This window comes from Sus scrofa, chromosome 9, assembly GCF_054392235.1.
Source record: "Sus scrofa isolate SSC_HxYL_T2T_F1_AM1 chromosome 9, Sscrofa_HxYL_maternal_Yorkshire_Landrace_v2.0, whole genome shotgun sequence".
Classification (NCBI taxonomy): domain Eukaryota; kingdom Metazoa; phylum Chordata; class Mammalia; order Artiodactyla; family Suidae; genus Sus; species Sus scrofa.
Window position 1 is genome coordinate 99,039,721 of NC_139391.1, and position 20,824 is coordinate 99,060,544.

General features: G+C 36.3%; 1 long non-coding RNA gene across 1 annotated transcript in view; it reads left to right on the forward strand.

The window, feature by feature from the left end:
* LOC110255493 (uncharacterized) overlaps window positions 1-20,824 on the forward strand; it is a 132,674-nt gene that overhangs the window by 26,718 nt on the left and 85,132 nt on the right. The window contains exon 2 of the long non-coding RNA XR_002335879.2: window positions 1,678-1,729. This is a non-coding gene — a long non-coding RNA (uncharacterized LOC110255493). The remainder of the gene's footprint in view (window positions 1-1,677; window positions 1,730-20,824) is intronic.

The window sequence follows — 20,824 nt, forward strand, 5'->3', positions numbered from 1 at the left end:
GCATTCAGCCCCAGTGTACTCTCTCAGAAAAGTGCTGCTTAGCGTAGAAATGTTACCTTAGAAAATCCTTCATTAATTAAGGATGTTTTCTCCTGCGTAAATATGGGCACTCCTTGGAGGGAAAGTATATTAAGTCTCACTCATTATTCAGGCTCTGATGGAACTAGTTAATTCAATCCAGTTGCTAGCCAACTGAAAGTAAGTCTGGATAAGGAGGCAGAGGGGGAGTCAGTGCACTGCACTGAAAAAATACATGCTTTAAAGTCAGATAGAAATAATCTGAATCCAGACCTCTCACTTACACGCTGGTTAACAACGAATAAGTTTGGAAACCTCAGCTTCCTAATCTGTGAAATGGGTATGATGGCAATCAGAAAATTATTGTGATTACATAAAATAGCATACATAACACATCTAGTGGATAATATCTACTAAATGTCACAATAAATATCTATTAAATATAATATCTACTAAAATGTTAGCTCTATTTTCTGCTAGTGCTTCTCTGGAACAGAGGTCTCCCTCCTCTGTCTCTAATTCTCCTATCATTTTTTTCCTTTGTATAATTCTCTATTCAAAAACAGTACATCAAGTCAGGATCCCCACAAAATTATTCTCAAAAGTTCAGCTTCTTATTTGCTTTATCACTAGTATTTTGCTATTATAGAGATACAAGCTAAACCCTATTCATGAAGTTGTATTTACAGGAATGGTTAGTTGAGTTCCTTCCTTTTGGAAGGAAAACTTTTGTGTGTATGTGTGAAGGGGATGGAAACTATTTTAAGTAAAAAATTGTAGGTAAAAATTTGTGGCATTCTGTTTCAAGTTCTGGAAATGGTTGAAGGTTATATATATTGGACTTGTAATGCTTATTTACTATGAAATTCTCACACCTATCACCTTTTAAAACAGACATGATTGCTGTAAAGAACAAAACAAATGAAAAATCCATATGTATCCCTAGCACTTTCTTGATTGTTTGACTTTTGAGAAAGGAAAGAGAATAAATGTCAATGCATTGTGAATATTAGAAGTGGTCTTTTTTGGAGAACAGGCTTGTAGTTGCCAAGGGGAGGGGGAGGGAGTGGGATGGATTGGGAGTCTGGGGTTAATAGACACACATTATTGAATCTGGATAAGCAGTGAGATCCTGCACAGAGGACTATATCCAGTCACTCTTGATGGAACATGATGGAGGATAATGTGAGAAAAAGAATATATTAATATATGTATTACTGGGTCACTTTGCTATATAGTAGAAAGTGACAGAACATTGTTAATCAACTCTAATGGAAAAATAAAAATCATAAAGTGGGCTTTTAAGTGTCTTTAGCCATTGTATTTTATAATTAATCCTCCCAGTTTTTCTTGTTGATTCCTTCCTCTTCCATAAATAAAATTAATCAGTCAAATTAGGGTCACAGTTTCTCCAGAGTATTCACTACTATGGACAGGAGAAGAGACTAATAGGAATGAAAATAATAGCTGCCACAGATGAGGATTATCGAAATGATGGGGAATTTTGCATCAGGGCTTCTATGAAATTCCCATCAAAAAGGCAGCAGTCATTTGCTCCTGTGTGTGCTTTGTGACTGGTTCTTTAACAGTTGACTCACTGCTGCTTCTGTTTCAACTTTCCTTTCCCTCTGTGATTCTCTGAAATTTCCTTTCCCCTAGGAAGCTGAGCAACTGCATAGAGAGCCAGGTCTTCCCAGAGGATTTCTTGAAGGTAAAACTTCTGATTACATTTAGGAATTTAAATGTTAAGTTGACATAAATGATATCCAGTCTAAATGTTATTTTTCTTTGATTTTTGAACCTTACTATATTTACGACTTGAGTTGTATTTTTGACAAATATTTCTGATACTGTTTCATTTAACTGAAGAAAAGCCGCTAAGATAAGTTCTTTAGAGAAATGGGCAGTGCAGTTTTGGAGACTTTCTTGAACAGCTCCTGAGGCAATCAGGGTCAGGTTTCATTAGTGCTATTGGGAAGATACTCCAGTGATGTTAAAATGATAATAAGTGTTGGAGAAGACAACCTCTCAAATGGTGCCCAAGCCTAACCTACTCCACAAATACATATCAAAACAGACATTGTATGCCTGGTTCCCCAGATAGATGGGTCAACTCAGAGACATTGAAGATGTCACACAGAAGGAATATTTTACTGGGTGATAAAGTGATGCATTTGTAAGTTTGCTCCTTGTGATTTTTAGGATTGTTAGAATGACTTAAATGGATTTTTTCTTTTTTTTGGCGGGGAAGAGATAAAATAAGGTTTACCAATTCAGTCGAAAAGGCTTACATTGAAAAAATTCTAACTGAAATGTGGTAAATTTACAGGAAGGTAGCCAACTATTACTCATTCAAGAATGACATGAGCATCTTCCATGTGGCAGGTTGTGTTCTGGGGCTGGGATGCAGGGATGGATAGAGCAGATGTCTTCTCCTTCCCACAAGCTGATACTATTGGGGGAGAGAGGAGCAGAAACTAACCAGCTAACAAGGACAGAAACGATAGCATTACAGATAAAGGGACTTAAAAACAAGAAAAATGACAACAACATGAAACCTAAAGAAAGTAAAGGATGAAGTAACCTCTCCCTGGAGGGGGGGAGCTACTATTTTAAATTGGGTCATTAGAAAAGGTTTCTCTGAGAAGATAAACAGAGAAGCTACATATAAGGAAAGTGTCACAAAGAATTGTTCAACTTTACAAAATACAGGGCAACATTGTTATCATTTATATGAATTACTTAAGCAGTTATTTTGAATTGATCTTGATACAGGAAGATAATACTTTTTGGACCATTTTAAAATGAATTTCTTAGACATTTGCCTGCAATCTCTGAATTCATTACATAGCTGTTGTATGCAGTGTTCTCTGGCCTTCTTCTGTGCAGACCTCAGACTGCTACATCCCAAGTAGAAAAGGTTGTGGAATACTGCTATGGGTACCAAATTATCAGCCTTCTAGAGTGTCTACATGTTGTGGTTGTGTTTTAATTGGGCAGAAAAATAGAAAAGCAAGCTAGGGGTTTAGAACTTAGCTTTTCAAAATCACTGTCAAGTAGATTCTGCATCTGGGATGCTTTTCTGACTTTGGCTACTTCTTTTTTTATACCAGGTGATAAGAATTTTTCACCATTTTATACCTTCTATTGTTCTCCTTGAGTTGATATCTGAAAAAGACTCTCTGATCTCTTACATGCTCTATTTAGTTGACCTAGCCATTAAAATACTCATCTTAAAATAGCTGCCTGGTCTCTCTTTATGTTAATTATTGCAAAAACTAGAGAATAATTTGCACAAAAGATTAAAGACATTATAGATGGCATGGCTAGTATAGTAACAAATATAAATTCACACAATGTTGTGCTAAGTGATAAAAGGCAGTGAACTGGAACTTTCTCATTCAGGTTAAATTCCACTGAGACTTCTTAGTATCAATTGTAATGGCGTATTTTCTTTATGTGGACACTTACCTGCTATTTTAGATGGAGGCTACTGATGCATTACACACAGGCTGTGGGGGAGCTGTGCATAAGTGCTTACTTTTTCTCCCAACTAGTAATTGGTCAAATGGTTCCTGCAAGTCCGAAGCTATTTCAGAGACTAGATTAAGATGGTGGCATAGAAGGACTAGAGCTTAACTTCTCTCCTGAAAACAACAAAATTGCAGCCAAATGCTGAGCAGTCTTCAACCAAATGGACTGGAAACTTTCAAAAAGATATCCTACCCCAGAAAACAAAGAGGAGACCTAATCGAGAGGTATGAGGGGTGATTATGCCATATAAGCAACCCCATACCTCCCAGAGAAGCCCCACAGACTGGAAAATAACTGTATCACAGAGACTCACCTCCAAGAGTGAGATTGCTGAGCCCCACTTCAAGTACAAATGCCTGGGGATCTGGCATTGGGAGAAAGAATCCCCGGAGCATCTGGCATTGAAGGCCAGTGGGGCTTGTGTGCAGGAGCTCCACAGGACTGGGGGAAATGGAGACACCATTCTTAAAAGGTGCACACAGACTTTCACATGCACTGGGTCCCAGGGCAAAGCAAAGTCCCCAAAGGAATCTGGGTCAAACCAGACTGCAGTTCTTGGAGGATTTCCTGAGAAAACAGGGGGTGACTGTGGCTTGTTTTGGGGGAAGGGTATTGGAAGCAAAGCTCTTGGGAATATTCAATCAGGAGGCATTTCTCCGGAGGTGGCCATTTTTGGAAAATCTGCCCAACCCATCAGGGCTGAGAAACCCCAGACCAAACAACAATCCTGGTGGGATCATAGCCTCACCCATAAGTAAACAGGCTGCCTGAAGATGCCTCAGGCACACAGCCACTGCTAATCTCACCCAGAGACAAAGCCTCACCCACCAGAGGGGTAGGAATCAGCTCCACCTACCTTTGGGCAGGCATCAGCCCCTCCTCCCATCAGGAAGCCTACAGCAAGCCCCCATACCAACTTCAGCCACAAGGGAGACAGACACCAAAAGCAAGAGAGGCTACAACTCTATTATCTGTAAAAAGGTCACCCCACCAAAAACCTATAAAAATGAAGAGACAGAGAACTATAACTCAGATAAGGGAGAAAGGAAAAACCTCCAAAAAAACAGCTAAGTGATCAGGAGACTCTCAGACTCCAGGAAAAAGACTTTAGACTGTTGATGCTGAAGATGATGCAAAACATTGGAAATGAACTGGAGGCAAAGATGGATAATTACAGGAAACACTGAGCAAAGAAATACAAGATATAAAACTTAAGCAAGAAGAGACACAAAATACAATAACTGAAATAAAAATTCATTAGAAGCAGCCAAAAGCAAATACAGGAGTCAGGAGAACAAATAAGCAAGGTGGAGGACAGATTAGTGGAAATCACAGATGTAGAACAGAAAAGAGAAAAAAGATAGAAATCAAACGAAGAGAGTCTCAGAGAACAAAGAATCTCTGGGACAACGCTAAATGCAAAAGCTCTGTGATGTCTGCAAATGTTTCCTTACGGGTAATGAAGCTTTCTGATCTGAAAGAGAAATTAGGGAAGCAATCCCATTTACCATTGCATCCAAAGTATAAAATACCTAGGAGTAAACCTCCCTAAAGAGACAAAAAGACCTGAACTGTGAAAACTATAAGACACTGATTAAAGAAATCAAAGATGACACAAATAGATGGAAAGACATACCACACTCTTGGATTGGAAGAGGCAATATTATCAAAATGACTATACTACCCAAGACAATCAACAGATTCAATGCAATCCCTATCAAATTACCAAGGATATTTTTCACAGAACTTCAACAAAATATTTTAAAGTTTGTTTGGAAGCACAAAAGACCCAGAATAGCCAAAGACATCCTGAAGAAGAAAAATGGAGCTGGAGGAATCAGGCTCCTGGGCTTCAGACTATACTACAAAGCAACAATCATCAAAACAGTATGGTACTGACACAAAGACTGACATATAGATCAGTGGAACAGGATAGAAAGCCCAGAATTAAACACATGCACCTAAAGTTAACTAATCTATGACAAAGGAGGTAAGAATATACAATGGAGAAAATACAGCCTGTTCAATAAATGGTGCTAGGAAAACTGGATGGCCACATGTAAAAGAATGAAATTAGAACACTTCCTAACACCACATACAAAAATAAACTCCAAATGGATTAAAGACCTAGATATAAGACTAGACACTATAAAACTCTTAGAGGAAAACATAGGCCAAACCCTCTTCGACATAAACAACAGCAACATCTTCTCAGATCCATCTCTTAGAGTAATGACAGTAAAAACAAAAATAAACAAATGGGATGTAAAAGATTCTTCACAGCAAAGAAAACCACAAAAAAAATGAAAAGACAACACACAGAGTGGGAGAAAATCTTTGCAACTGAATTGACTGATAAGGGATTAATCTCTAAAATTTATAAAAATCTTTTGTAGCTCAATACCAAAAAAACCGAAAAATCCCATCAAAAAATGGGTAGAAGATCTAAACAGACAATTCTCTAAAGAACACATATGGGTGGCCAAAATAAATGCAAAGATGTTCAACATTACTCATTATTAGAAAAATGCAAATCAAAACCACAATGAGGTACCACCTTATACCAGCCAGAACGGCCATCATCAAAAAGGCCACAAAACAATAAGTGCTGGAGAGGTTGTGGAGAAAAAGGAACCCTATTACACTGTTGGTGTGATTGTAAATTGGTGCAACCACTATGGAAAACAGTATGGAGATTCCTCAGAAAACCAAAAATATAACTACCATTTGATCCAGCAATCCTACTCCTGGGCATCTATCCGAGAAAGTGACTTGCAAAGACACATGTACTTAGATGTTCATTGCAGTGCTATTTGCAATAGCCAAGACATGGAAACAACCTAAATGTCCATCGACAGAGGAATGGTTCAAGAAGATGTGGTATATATACACAATGGAATATTACTCAGCCATTAAAAGGAACCAAATACCAACAATTTTAGCAACATGGATGGACCTAGAAATTATCATGCTAAGTGAAGTCAGTCAAACTATGAGACACCAACATCAAATGCTATCACTTACATGTGGAATCTGAAAAAAGGACGGAATGAACTTCTTTTCAGAGCAGGTACTGACTCACAGACTTTGAAAAACTTACGTTTTCCAAAGGAGAGAGGTTGGGCAGTGGAGGGATGCTGGAGGTTTGGGATGGAATATAAAATTGAGTTGTGATGATCATTGTACAACTATAAATGTTATAAATTCATTGAGTAATATAAAAACAATCAAACAAAAAAACCACAAAACTGTTTCATCTGTTTCTGCAGCTGAGTAACAAGAATAAATTAAAGTGATGCAGCAGGAATAAAGGGAAAAAATCAGATTTGTAAAGTTCGATGAAAACTAAAACTTAAGCATCAGAAGCATTGGTGTTTTTTTTTTTTTTTTTTTTGATTTTTTTTTTTTTTTTTTTTTTTTGCAGTGTTTGGAGTGTCTTAACATTAATCAGAGCATAAAAAAATGTGCTTATTTTCCCCTGGTGGTAGGAACATGTTTTTGTTATTGTTGTTGTTTTAATACAAATCAGTGATTGAAGGGGAATAGAAAATGCTTTAAGAATGTTGTCATCCACTTGATTGTGGAACTTGTTTAAGCATTCATATAGCAAGGATTTTTGATGTAAATATGTACACATAGTTCTTAATGAAAAGATATGCAAAATTGTTGCAAAAGCAGTGGATTCTGGGGCTTTTTACAAAAATTTATATTACATATCTAAGAAAATAAAGTCCAGATTAGTAGAAAAATTCAGCACAATATCTCAAAAACATAATACCAAACCTAAGTGCTTGTAACAAAGCATGCTCCAATCTAAAAATCCAAGGTCATAAGGTATTCTTCTAATACAGTTTTAACTATTTCTTAGGCAAAAGGAATGTTCAAATTCTCTAGAAACTTGGTATAAGGAAAGATAGTTTTAATTAGAAATAATGTTGAGCTCTTAGAAATCATATTCCTCCAAAGTGATATATCATAGCTAGCTTTTAATTTTATTTTATTTTTTGGATTGTAAATAGATTCATAATTATACATAGAGAATATCTTTTGCTAGGGCGACCATGTGCTTTGTAATCAACATGTAACAAACTAATTCAGAAAACATATAACATACTGGGGCTGGATCCTGATTTGTTAGGTCAGCTTAGCAAAGGGAAAATTAATTTCAAAGGAATTAGGTGACTCTGGTAGGGAAAGCTCATCTACACCCACAAATATCACAGTTTGGGAACAAAAAATAAAAATATGAATAAATGATATTACCTCTTTGTGCCTCTCCTTGCTTCTGTTTCTTTCAAAGATTTATTGTGGCTTGTAGGAAAAAAAAAATATATATATATATTTGCATGGTTTATACATTGTACAGCCCTTCACATCATTCAAATATGACTGTATATTATTCAGGCTTTTTAAAGTCAGTGCATTTTGTGTTATCACATGATTTTGTCAGAGATTCTTGGTGAAATTGTATTAAAAATCCTGTTTTGAAATGCAGGTTGGAATATGATACATGCAGCTCTGCTTCATTTCCATGAGAACAATCTCATGGTTTTTTGGTCTTGTTTTCTTAGGAAATCAACAGATGTGCTTTATAAAAGGTCATCTTTTATGTACCATCCCACTAATATCAAGTCTGTAGCATACTTCTACTTCTTAGCACTAGTCTCATTTGAAACTCGTTGTGACAAACTGTAACTTTTTCCCCATACTCCTCTTCCTCCACCAGCAAAATACTACTGTTTCTCCGACTCCATTTCTAGCTAGCATTCCACTGTCTGAGATCTCCCCTCTCTTAAAAAGAATTACCTTTTCTTCCTGTTTTTAAAGCTTTATTGAAGTATGGTTATTTACAATATTGTAATAATTTCTGCTGTACAACAAAGTGATTCAATTATACATATACACATATCCATTCTTTTTCAGATTCTTTTCCCACAAAGATTTTCACAGAATATTGGGCAGTGTTCCCAGTGCTGTACAATAAGTATACAACCTCCTTGGTCAGGTTTATTCCTGGGTGTGTGTGTGTGTGTGTGTGTGTGTGTGTGTGTGTGTGATTTTTAAAAGGGATTTTTTTTATTCCTTTTCTGATATTTCATTGTTAATATACAAAAATACAATTTATGAATATTTAATCTTGTATCCTGCAACTTTGCTGAATTCATTTATTAGATTGAGTAGTTTTTTTTTTTTATCTTTTTGTCTTTTTAGGGCTGCCCCCATGGTATGTGGAGGTTCCCAGGCTAGGGGATGAATTGGAGCTACAGCTGCCAGCCTACAGATACAGCCACAGGAGCACAGGATCCAAGCTGTGTCTGTGAACTACACCATAGCTCACAGCAACGCCAGATCCTTAACCCACTGAACAAGGCCAGGGATCAAACAAGTATCCTCATGGATATTAGTTGGGTTCATTAACCACTGAGGCACGACAGAAACTCTTAAGATCTTTTGTGTGGAGTCCTAAAGGATTTTCTGTATAGTATAATGTTATCTGCAAATAGTGACAATTTTACCTCTTTCCCTCCAATTTGGATAACTTTTTATTTCTCTCTCTGGTTTGATTTCTGTGGCTGTGACTTCCAAAACTATGTTGAATAAAGGTGGTGAGAGTGAGCATCCTCATCTTGTTCCAGATTTTAGCGGAAAGGCTTTCAGCTTTTCTCTGTTGAATATTATAATGGGAGGAAATATTTGCAAATGGTACACCTGACAAGGGCTTAGTCTCCAAAATATACAAAGAACTCATACAATTCAGCAACAAAAAAGCAGACAAATCAATTGAAAAATGGACAGAATACATAAATAGACATTTCTCCAAAGAAGACATATGGATGGCCAGTAGGCATATGAAAAGATGCTCAACATTGCTAATTATTAGAGAAATGAAAATCAAAACTACAGTGAGGTACTACCTCACATTGGTCAGAATGGCTATCATTAATAAGTCTACAGATAAATGCTGGAGAGGGTGCAGAAAAAAGAGAACCTTCCTACACTGTTGGTGGGAATATAAGTTAGTACAACCACTATGGAAAACAGTATGAAGGTTCCTCAGAAAACTAAATATAGAACTACCATATGAGCCAACAATCCCACTCTTGGACATATATTTAGACAAAGATATAATTCAAAAGAAATACATGTACCCCTACATTGATAGCAGTACTGTTCATGATAGCCAAGATGTGGAAACAACCTAAATGTTCATCAACAGAAAAATGGATAAAGATGTGATACATACATGTAAAATGGAATACTACTAATCCATAAAAAAGAATGAAATAATGGCTTTTGCAGTGACATGGATGCAACTAGAGATTATCATACTCTAGTAATAAAGACAAATACCATATGATATCACTTATATGTGGAATCTGAAATATAGCACAAATGAACCTATCTGCAAAACAAAAGCAGACTCAGACATAGAGAACAGACTTGGGGTTGCTAAGGAAGAAGGAGGAGAGTGAGATGCACTGGAGGTTGGGGTTAGTAGGTGCAAAGTATTACATTTAGAATATGAATAAATAACAAGGTCCTACTGTATAGCACAAGGAAGTATATCTAGTCTCCTGGGATAGACTATGATGGAAAATAATGTAGAAAAAATAATGCACATATATATGTATATATATGTATACATATATATATGCATGACTGAATCAATTATGCTGTACAGCAGAAATTAACCCAGCATTGTAAATCTACTATACTTTAATAAAATATTTAAAATTGCAGTGGTATGGGATTAAAATTGTTATTAAAGGTTTCTTGCAGAAAAATCATTTTGCAAGATGCATTACCATAGGCAAATGTAAGGAAAAGTGCAATGAGAATGGCTTAATGCAGAGTTTGAATACACTCTGAAATGTAGGTAAAAGTAAGTTCTAAATTTCTTCTGGTAGTTAAAACAAATATTTTCATAGAAAACTTAATGATAAAGTTCTCATACTTTACACCTGTTGAAGTCTTTGTAACTGGGGTTGTTCTTTGTTCCTCTTACTTCAGGCAAAATGCAAACTCCCCAAGACAGAGGTAACTTTTTAGATACTGAATTTTATGAAATATGATGTTCATTTCTTTAGCATGTGAATAAAGTACTCATCATTGTTCTATTGTGAAGAGTTGGGCAAACTTCCAGAACTGAGACCTGAATTTGCTATTAATAAAAGAACAGTGAAACATTAGGTGCTGGGGGTGGTTCTGTTTTATTCTGAAATTAAATGTGTAATTACAAATCAAGATTTTAGATTTTAGTAAATCGAAGCTCTCTGAAATGCTAATTTGCCCTAGGTAACTCTGTGGAGTCATGATAAATTAACTCATGAATTAACTATTTGTTCATCAAAAACGGTATTGAGTCTGTGGATAGAAGATATAAGGCCTCCCCTTCATGGAACTTATATTAAACTTAGGGAAACATGTCAGTTCAGTAGCCCCTCCCTTATCTAAGATTTTACTTTACTTGGTTTCACTTAACCACGGTCAACCATGGTCTCAAAATATTAAATGGGAAATTCCTGCAGCAAATATTTCCTAAACCTTAAATTGTGGTCCATTCTGAGCAGCATGATAAAATCTCTCAGTGTCTCTCTCCATTCTGCCAGGGGTGTCAGTTGTCCCTTTTCCCAGAAGATCTTGCCCATTAATCACTTAGCAGCCTTCCTAGTTGTCTTGTCAGCTGTTTCAGTATTGCCGTTCTTGTGTTCCAAGTAACCCTTATTTTACTTAATCATGGCCCCAAAGTGCACTGATGCTGGCTGGCAATATGGATATTCTCATGCTGTGATAAATTTATAAATTAAACTTCATCATAGGTATGTATATACATGAAGTAACATAGTGTATATAGAGTGTTTTTTACTCTCCATGGTTTAAAGCATCCACTGGGGGACTTGGAACCTACCCCCATTCATTTATAATAGATAAGAGACATTATTATAAATGAATGTACAATTAATAAATATATTAGTGCTAAGTGTCAGGAAGAAGATTTTCTAAAAGACTAGTTGACCTGTTCTGGTCTCTTTAAGAAAATGATCGAATGGACAGTAGAGGGATAAATATGCATCAGTAGGTCAAAAGGACAGGGACAATGTGTGGGTGAGGGAGCTTTCTGGAAGGAGAGAATCATAATAATGAAAGTGAAGAAAGCTCAGTTGCCTGGGGGATCTGAAAATGTTCAGTCTATGAGAGAAGTGGGGGAAGATGTTCACCAGCCTGTGTTGTACTTTATCTACTGATCCTGAAGGGCCTTGTAGTTCGTGACGGTGATCTTGGATTTTATTCCAGGGGCCTTGAAAGTCTTTTTTTATAAAACAAAAGAGAGACATATTCAGTTTGGTGTTTCACTAGCTTATTCTGATGGCTGTGGGGAGAAAGAATTAAGGAGAAGTTGAAGTGGCCATGGCATTTACTGCAGTTCAGGTAAAGGATTGCCATGGCTGGGGATGAGAATGGAAAGACAGGGATGAAGTACAGAGGTACTTCAAAAACAAAGGCCAAAGGGATTCATGGTTGATTAGATAAATGCAGAAAGCAAAGTTGTAGATAGATCTAAGATGAATGCAAGATGTTTGGCTTATATAACTGTAGGGTTTAGAATAACCATTCACTGTGGAAGAATTTTGGAGGCAGACCTGGTTTATGAGAGAATATTTTGATTCTGTACAGTTGATATATATGCAAAGGCATTGCTATTATAGGCACTGGCCTTGGGTAAGTGCCAGTTCCATTCAGCTCAGAAGCAAGATCTAGAGACTGTCTATTTTTTTTCTAAGATCAAATTTTCAGAATCTTAAGGAAAATCAACTAATTATGAAGGTCCATTTTATAAGATCAAGGTACCCATTCTTGGCCTATTTTTATACAGAAAATACTTAAAGGCAATATTCCAATTGATTAGGCCATTTGGCTTTTAGGAATAAACCATTTAGTACTAAGCATTTTTTGTAGCCAATCACCTGTAAATTTATCCGAGGCACACAGTAAGGATGATGATGATATTTAGTAGTCATTGAGTCCTTACTATGTGCCACATGCTGTTCTATGTGCTTTATGTATATTAGTTCATTTGTCTTCCACCACCTTAGGGACTGTTACTGCCACTATTTTACAGGTGAAGAAAATGAGGCTTAAAATTCTTCCATACTTGCCTCTTAACTAGTACATGAAAGAACTAAGATTTGAATACAGACAGTACAGTCATGCAGTATAAGCTCTTAGACACCTCATTATATAATTGGCCGGTTGTGAATTCTAGGTCTCAGAGGCCATAAGAATTTGACGGAAAAAGGCAAAGTTTGGAGGGGAATGGAGTTGTGATTTGGGGACAAACTGCTTTTAAAAAAGCCAGAACTTTCTTATAAAGTATAATCCTAGGTCCCTTAGTCAAGCTGATGTTTCCCAGAGTGAGTGACCCTGGGTGAGAGGTTGGTGATCCTTATTCCCTGGGAGTCAGAAAGAGTCCAGTCCCTCAGGGATCTCTACACTAGGGATTATGTGAAAACTATATCATATTCATTACTGTATTTGCAATGTCCAATAGAGGGCTTGATGAATGACACATATTAAGTGTCTAGGGGATACACCAATGAATCAATTATTTGTTCTAATAATTAGAAGTAGTTCCCAGGTATCTTTTTTTCTTTCCTGGTAAAGTGTTGAGGAAGAAGATAAACTGTGTTAGGCTGAAGACTGAGTCTTTAATTCTCACGAGATAGAAAGTTAAGAAAAAGGAAAAAACAAACAATAGCAAAACATCAGGTTATGATGAGCTTGCGGTGGATTCCAAATAGAGTTACTAATTTCTTAATGACATGTAAAGATAAAATTCGCTTTTGGAAAATTACAACATTTTTGTAATTATTTATACATAATTCACCCCTAAATTCTTCACTTAAGCCTTCTGTCATCTGCAGAGGAAGCTGAGGTTATCAGCGATTTATAAAGGAGGTAAACAGAACAAGCAGAGAAGCGATTTGCTCACTTGGTGAACTGAATGAAGTGGAGTGGAATTCCTTAATCTCATGACCTTTTATCAGTGTTTTAAATTCCTAGTTGACCATGCTGAATCTTGAGTAAAAGACACTTCCCACTGTCATGCACTATAAGAAAGCTATTATAGTGCTCAGTTTGGTGTAACTTGTCACTTTCATTTTTAAGTGCTTCAGGCCTGTTCATTTCTCGCTTTACTAGCTCTACTCAGTATGCCATAGATTCCGGGGACTGTTGGACAGTGCCTTCTGAGTGAACAGACACTTTGAATTTTGTGAGTTGGCCAGCCTTCATATTAGGGACTACGTATTTTGAAGTACAGTCTTACAGTATCAGTTTGGTATTTTAAATATAAGAATTCCATAGTATTTATCTAGTGTGAGATTATTACTTAACTGGAATTTGTAATAAGACCAAAAGTAAAAATATTTCTTCAAATATACCTTATCTTGTTCCAAATCTTGTAATTGCTAAAGAATTTTACCAAAGTTACCAGGTTTAGTTTCATGTATTACTCTGTGAGCCTTTTAAATACTTTACTTTTCAATGAAGTCACATAATGCAGCTAGAGTACTTATTTGATCTTACTTGGGAAACAGCTTTGTCTTTCTGCTGATGCAGATTTATTGCTGTATCTTACTTTAAATTTAATCAATTTTAAATTCAGTTACTTATAGATTTCCTATTGAAAGCTTTCTACAGGACTGGTGCACTGCTTTGTTTGAGGCCCTAAAAGAAATATTACACCTATAGGCAGACAGAAATAGAGGAAGAGAGAAGAGAAAATCAAAAGACAAACAGGAAGTAAAGTATATTTTCCTAAATGTAATTTACCTAAATACACATTAAATGATAGATTTCATTGTATATCATGTTACAAAGTATAAATTTGTTTAAGTTTAAAGAAATTTTCTTAAGTTCAAACCTGCATGTGTTGGATGTTGACTTATAAATTGAGGCAATTAGGATATGATTAATTTATCATACACTCAAGTTGTTTTTATGTTTTTTAAAAATGACATAGCAGTTACATCTGCAGAGGGAACAATATATGCATTTTTACAGAAAAATGGAAGATGAATTCTTTAATCGACATTAGGATTTTCTGATCATTAGCATGGAGGTGATATGAGGGATAAATTGGAGAAAAAGGTGAGTTAAGGTGATAGAGACTGATTCAAAATATCGATACCGTAATATACCATTTGTAGTGAAATTGATTTCTTGGTCTAGTATATTTTGCTTATACACCTCATATTGATGTGTGAAGAAGCATCCTGCATTCTGTGACTATAATTTCTTACTCAAAAACTTTAATAAATAGAAAAATATATCTTGTGACCCATTTCTAGTTTTCCCAATTACTTTAAAATACCTGGTTTAGGAGACAACGAGAATATTGTTTCTTTGCTCAGGAAGCAATCCTTTTGAAACTATGGGGAAAAAAATGAAAGGAAAAACTAAACCATTACCTGAGATCTGTGAATTTTCATAGTGTTAAGCAAACTTTAAGAAAGAAAACTGAGAGGTTTGGGAAATAAAGACCAATTTAACAAGAGAATTTTTACCTGGCAGTACTGTTTATTTCACCGATATAATGGCCCAGTTAGAGTTTTATTTTAATAGCCTATTTATTTTAGCAGTACTTATACCCTGAATGGATTTGAAAAATGAGTACATAGATTTTTTTAGAAATTCTAAAAGTACGTAAAGATTTAATGATGTGTTAAAAAGTCAAAGAGTCTTTATAATTCACAAAAGTCTGTTCACAGTTGAAAAGGGAGGAAGGCCTCACTACCTCTACATTTGTTAAATTATAAGAAAACCTGTACATTAATCTTTGGAGCAATTTTGGAGGAACAAGGAAACTGCAATTTATAGTGGTACACTTATATACCAAGAGATGCTATGTGGGACTTTACTAAAAGGTGTATGGTTTTGTTTTAAATCGAACAGTAATTTTCTGGTTGTTTTCCCTTTTAACACTCAGCTCTACTAAGGAGTCAGATTGTGTTCTGTCTATGATGAGGTGGTAGGGGAATGGGATAATTTTATTCAGAGATGGATATTTGCTCCTGACAAAATGATCTTTTTTAGCATGTATCAATGTACTCTGAAAATTGAGTATTAGATTGCATGAGCACTGCTTCCAATATATTTTTTTAAATAAGAGTATGCGAGAATTGCAAACAAACAAAAAACTTAGAACTTTGGTATAAAGTGGCCTGAAGAATGAAAGCTAGAGAATTTCAAACAGGTTTTTGAAAATGAGGTTAGGATCAGGGGTATCATTATAGTTTAGGGTTGGCTGGAAGCACATACTAAAATGGACTTTCTCAAGCAAGTGGTTGGATAGGAAGTACTCTCGGGACTAACATCTGTGAGGGAATGAGAGGAACAGGGCTGGGCAGGGAGAGGGGTTGAACTGTTGAGATAGTTGCAGCAGAAGCTTCATCTGGCACAAGTGAAACTCTGGGTCTGGGATAAACACTTCAGAGATGTCCCTGATTGAGGTAAGGTGGTGCATGCTGCTCCTTAAAAGAAGGTGTAAACTTGGGTCAGGCAGAGACCTTCTTCAGAGGGCAATTTGGCCAAGACCTCAGCCCTTGATCTTTTAAATACTGAACTAATTCTTGAGATACAATTGAGGTATTTAATATCTTGGCTGGGAGTTTCAGAGGCTCCCATTTGGCTTTCCCCACTGTGATAGCTCTTGCCTCACAAACTATGGAACCCATGTGGGAATTCTGACAACTGTACTGTATATCCACTCCAATAGTACATTTAGGGACCAAGGAAGTCACCACTGAAGCCAGCCAGGCCAGGATATTACTTCCTGGCTTCCACATTCCCTCATTATAACAGCGCTGGAGACAGGGAGGAGACATGCTGATATTTTAGTTTCCTTGGTGTAGGTGTCAACTCAAGCACTGTGTTAAGAATCATAAAAAACAAAACAGAACAATAACAGACAACTACCTCTTCCTTTTCTCTGTGCTTGCTTTAGTAAATGGTCACAGGTTCCTTTGGTAAGGAGTTGGAGGAAACTTTACAATATACCCATTTCTCTAGTTAAAAAAAAAAAAAAAGAATCCTTCTTCTTGGGGACCTGATTTGTCCTTTAGTCAAGGGATCCTGAATCTACAAATTGTCTCAGATCTGGGTACTCTACAGGGGATTATGAGTTTTACCAGGGTAGCCACTCCACCTCCTGATAATCCATCCTTCATTTCTTTGTCTGTGTTGATGGACACTGTATTCTGTTAACCATTTCCAAGGCATTAGGAGTCAGGCCACCCATATTGCCAATTCAACCTTGCTGCTTACTAGGATAATTTCTCCAAAATTGCCTCTGATGTTTAGGTGACACCTCTCGCCTTTACTATTTGGGCAACGATGTCATCTTCATTGCTATCAGGGAACTCATTTATGTAGGAGCAAATCCTACTGTTATGCTTATCTGACAGGAGACAGCCCCTACTGAGCTTCCTAATAATGTTGGTGCCCTGATCACAAACACATTTCCTATCACTGATAAACAGAGGGTCCTCCATATCTTCTCTGTGCAACATTGTTATCTTGTGGGTTTTTTGACTTTCCTGACTTTGTGTAGTATACTTCCTCTAGCATATCCAATCCCTGAGTCTTTTGAACTACTCTACAATTTTCCATGGAGTTTTTGTCATTTTTTACTTCCCTAAGAATAGGCCATTGTTTTCTCCTGATTCTATGAGCCATCCTAATAGAATGTTAGCATCTGTCTCTGAAGGTGCTTGCTAGGAATGGAAATATTACATCATAAATAATGCCCCCATTTAAATAAATTCTAGGTTTATGTTCTGGAAAGTAGAAGGAGCACCAGCCATTAACAAAGAACAGTGAGCCACTTTTGCAGGACTAGAGGGGTCAGGAGCATGTGGGGATTTGAGGCTGTAGAGGCAGATTTTCCAAACTTAGGTTCTCACTTTTTCCCAATAATGAATCTGACCTTGGCCTAGTAGACTTGCTGAAAGTGAGAATTCAGTCCTTCTTGGGAGCTTTTCTGCTCTGAAGTTCTGAGGATGATCCTCAGCCTTTACTACCTTCAAGATGCAGGAGATAAGATACTTGTATATTTTACCGCGAGGATCTTCTAGCTTTCATACCTTGCCTTGAATTAGTAATTAATCATCCTCTAATTTTTTTAATATTTTTCTCCAAAACATCAATAGCATCCAGCAAGAGCCCTTTGATTCTATAGGGATTATAATGGTAGCTTCCCTGAAGTTCTGGGAATGTGTGAGAAAGTGCACTCACCAGAGCATTCCCTTCTGTGAGATCCTATCCTAGTTCACTGGTGGAGAAAACCACATGCCATAGTCTAATTGGTTGTATCTAACACCACTGATGCATGATATGTGGACAGTAGATTGTGTAGTTCCAAAATCTCATTTTCATGCCCATTTTCTAGCACTAATTTTTGTGGGCCATTTCCCCAAGAAAACAGATTCCAAGATAGACATTTACATGCTGCTTACTAGGATTGAAAATGCCAGAAATTCCTGTAAGAGAGTCAGGGAAGTGGGGGTGGGCAGAGGGGGAGTTGGAAAAGTGTTGTATTTTCAGCACAGGCATCACCAGACCCTGGTGGAAGTCTGACACTAGTCTTTTGAGGGTATTTAAAATTATGGCAAGGAGGTTGAATCTTCTTAATGCAAAGGGCAAAAAGTCCTTGCATCTGAGTGATGAATGCTTCAGCCCTAAAGAGAAGATCGAGGTGGCACAGCAGATTACTTTCTCTGGTATCTGAAAAAATCTATTCATACAGACATTATGGTACAATCACAGAATTTTATATTTTCCAAATTATAAGTGAGAGCAATTTCTCTAATAGTGAGCCTGTAAACATTTCAAGACTAGACTTTGAAATAGGCATTATATTTCAGTACACTGCCATTTTTCAAAGGAAAATACCCAAGGAAGTCATTATTGTATATATATTCAAACTGTCATGAGGTTTTTATTTCTAGAACATCAATATATTGAAGTAATAATTTATATACATAAAAATAAAAACAATAAACTATTAGGGACTAATCATTGCTATGTAGTAATTTAAACATTTCTGGGAAAGTATCTATTAACATTGTTTAAAGGCAAATTATAAAAAAACTATGTGAACAAGACAGGTGAAAATTTTATAATATCAGGATAATACAATTTACATATATAATTTATTTAATGTTTTATGGTAATTAAGATTCTACTGGCTATTTTCCTTCATCTTTGAAATAGAGGTCTCCTGCACTATTCAGAGAATCCAGTAACAGCAAAAGAAAAAATAATCAAGTGTCATGATAGCCAGAATATTTCAATGAATAACTGATAATGAAATGCTAAGGATACCTCATTAAAATTATAGATGTCACATTTGTCTAAAGAAGTCAAACATGGATAAAATTAAATTAAGCACAAATGGATCTTTTTTTATATATACCACATTTCCAGTGTGTCCAAAAAACTTTCTGCGCTGTTCCAATGTGCCTTTTTGATGTTGATTGAACATCACTAATTTGTTCTGCCAAGTAACACTGTTATCAAACATAACACATGCCACTATGAGTTTTCAATTTCCAAGGGTAAATTCAGGCCAGTTTTTATGCTTTCAGCAGGTATGGCTGTCCTTTAGCAGTAACTACTGTGAGTGCAACTCTTGTAAAAATGCTTGGGTTCTCAGGAGCAGTTTATTTTTAGTATTGAAAAAACCTGAGAAATAGCTTTTGTAGCTGGTTATTAAAAACAGACTACTTCTTTTAATGGAAAATTCCAACTAGTGTTAAATGTTTAAGAAAAATCTATTCAGAATTTTGGAGCACATGATATGCTTTTCACAAAACTAATGAACATATTGACCATACTTAAATCCCATTTAAGAGAGTCTCAATATAAAAGTAAAAATGAGTCTCGCTCTCTATCATGAGAAATATCCCTGTCTCGATGTTACTGTTTTCATGAATTATCTTTATTTGTTCCTTTATTTAGTCTTTATACAGCCCTTCCTTTAACACTCTCCATAGTTTTTAACTTTATCTGACTTTCCAAATGTAGTAGCTTCCTCAATTCTATTTTGCTACCACACATGTTCCTTGTTAAATTTGATGATATTGGGTATGAAGTTACCAATTGGAAATGAGCTGAGTTAATGGGCTTAGGGGTGGGTGTCCTCTGTTACACGTGAAATCTTACACCCTCCATATTTCCATGTGGCAGAGGTTTTGCTGTTAACACTCAATCTGAAAGTCACTCTTCCCAACAAAAGAAGTAGGATAAAAAAGTTTTTTTCCCCTCCATCTCTGCTGTGTAGGCAGAACCCAGAGACAGATGGCTAGAGAACACAATGTCCTAAGATTAGAGACAGAAAAATCCAGGTCCCCCCAAATAGAAAGAAGTCAGTCCACAGTACCAAGAATGCAGGCCTGGCACTTTGTAGAGCAAAAAAGAGAGGAACAAAACTAGCTTAACCATCACTTTGATTTAAACAAACAAACAAAAAAAACCCCTTAAAGTGACCTTAAAGCAGAGTCTGGAAGAGTTGTGCAATGCAAAGATGCAAACACTCAGCACAGGATGGTATAGCATGAGGACAAAGTACAAGAGAACAGTAAAGCCCAGAGCAGAGACATTCCCTTAGAACATGAAAGATTATTAATGTTAATAATCCATGAACAAGGCATTTCTCAATTCTTCATCAACTGGGAATATTCTGTTCTTCTTGATGCATGATTATGAAATGATAGTTCGGTTGATTTTATATAGCACTTACTGTAAAGTATGAATCCAGTCATCCTTAATATATCCATTTATTATCTCTATAAAGTGCTGAGGTAAGGGAGGGTCATGTGGATTGAACAGACTCTCTTGATACTTTAAAGTACTCAGAAAGGACAAAGCTGGGTGGCAGTAGCCATTGCACCACACTGTCTGAACCATCTTCATATTGACTGGCATGTACTCTGCTTTCCTCCCTATGACTGGGTTCAGGGTGTGTCATTCCCTGGAACAATCTGTCTGCCATTTATGCAAGTCATTACCTTGCCTGTCTTTTTAAAGCCTATTCAGATGTCATATATTTATTTTCATCCTTGAGATGTTCACTGAATACCTCTTATATGCTTAGGAATCAAATGATAAGGACCATAGAGAAATAAGGGAACATAGGTAAAGGCAGAGGTCATTTTAAAAATAAACTACATATGAAGCAAAAAGAAAAAAAAAATCCAGGGTTTATATTGCG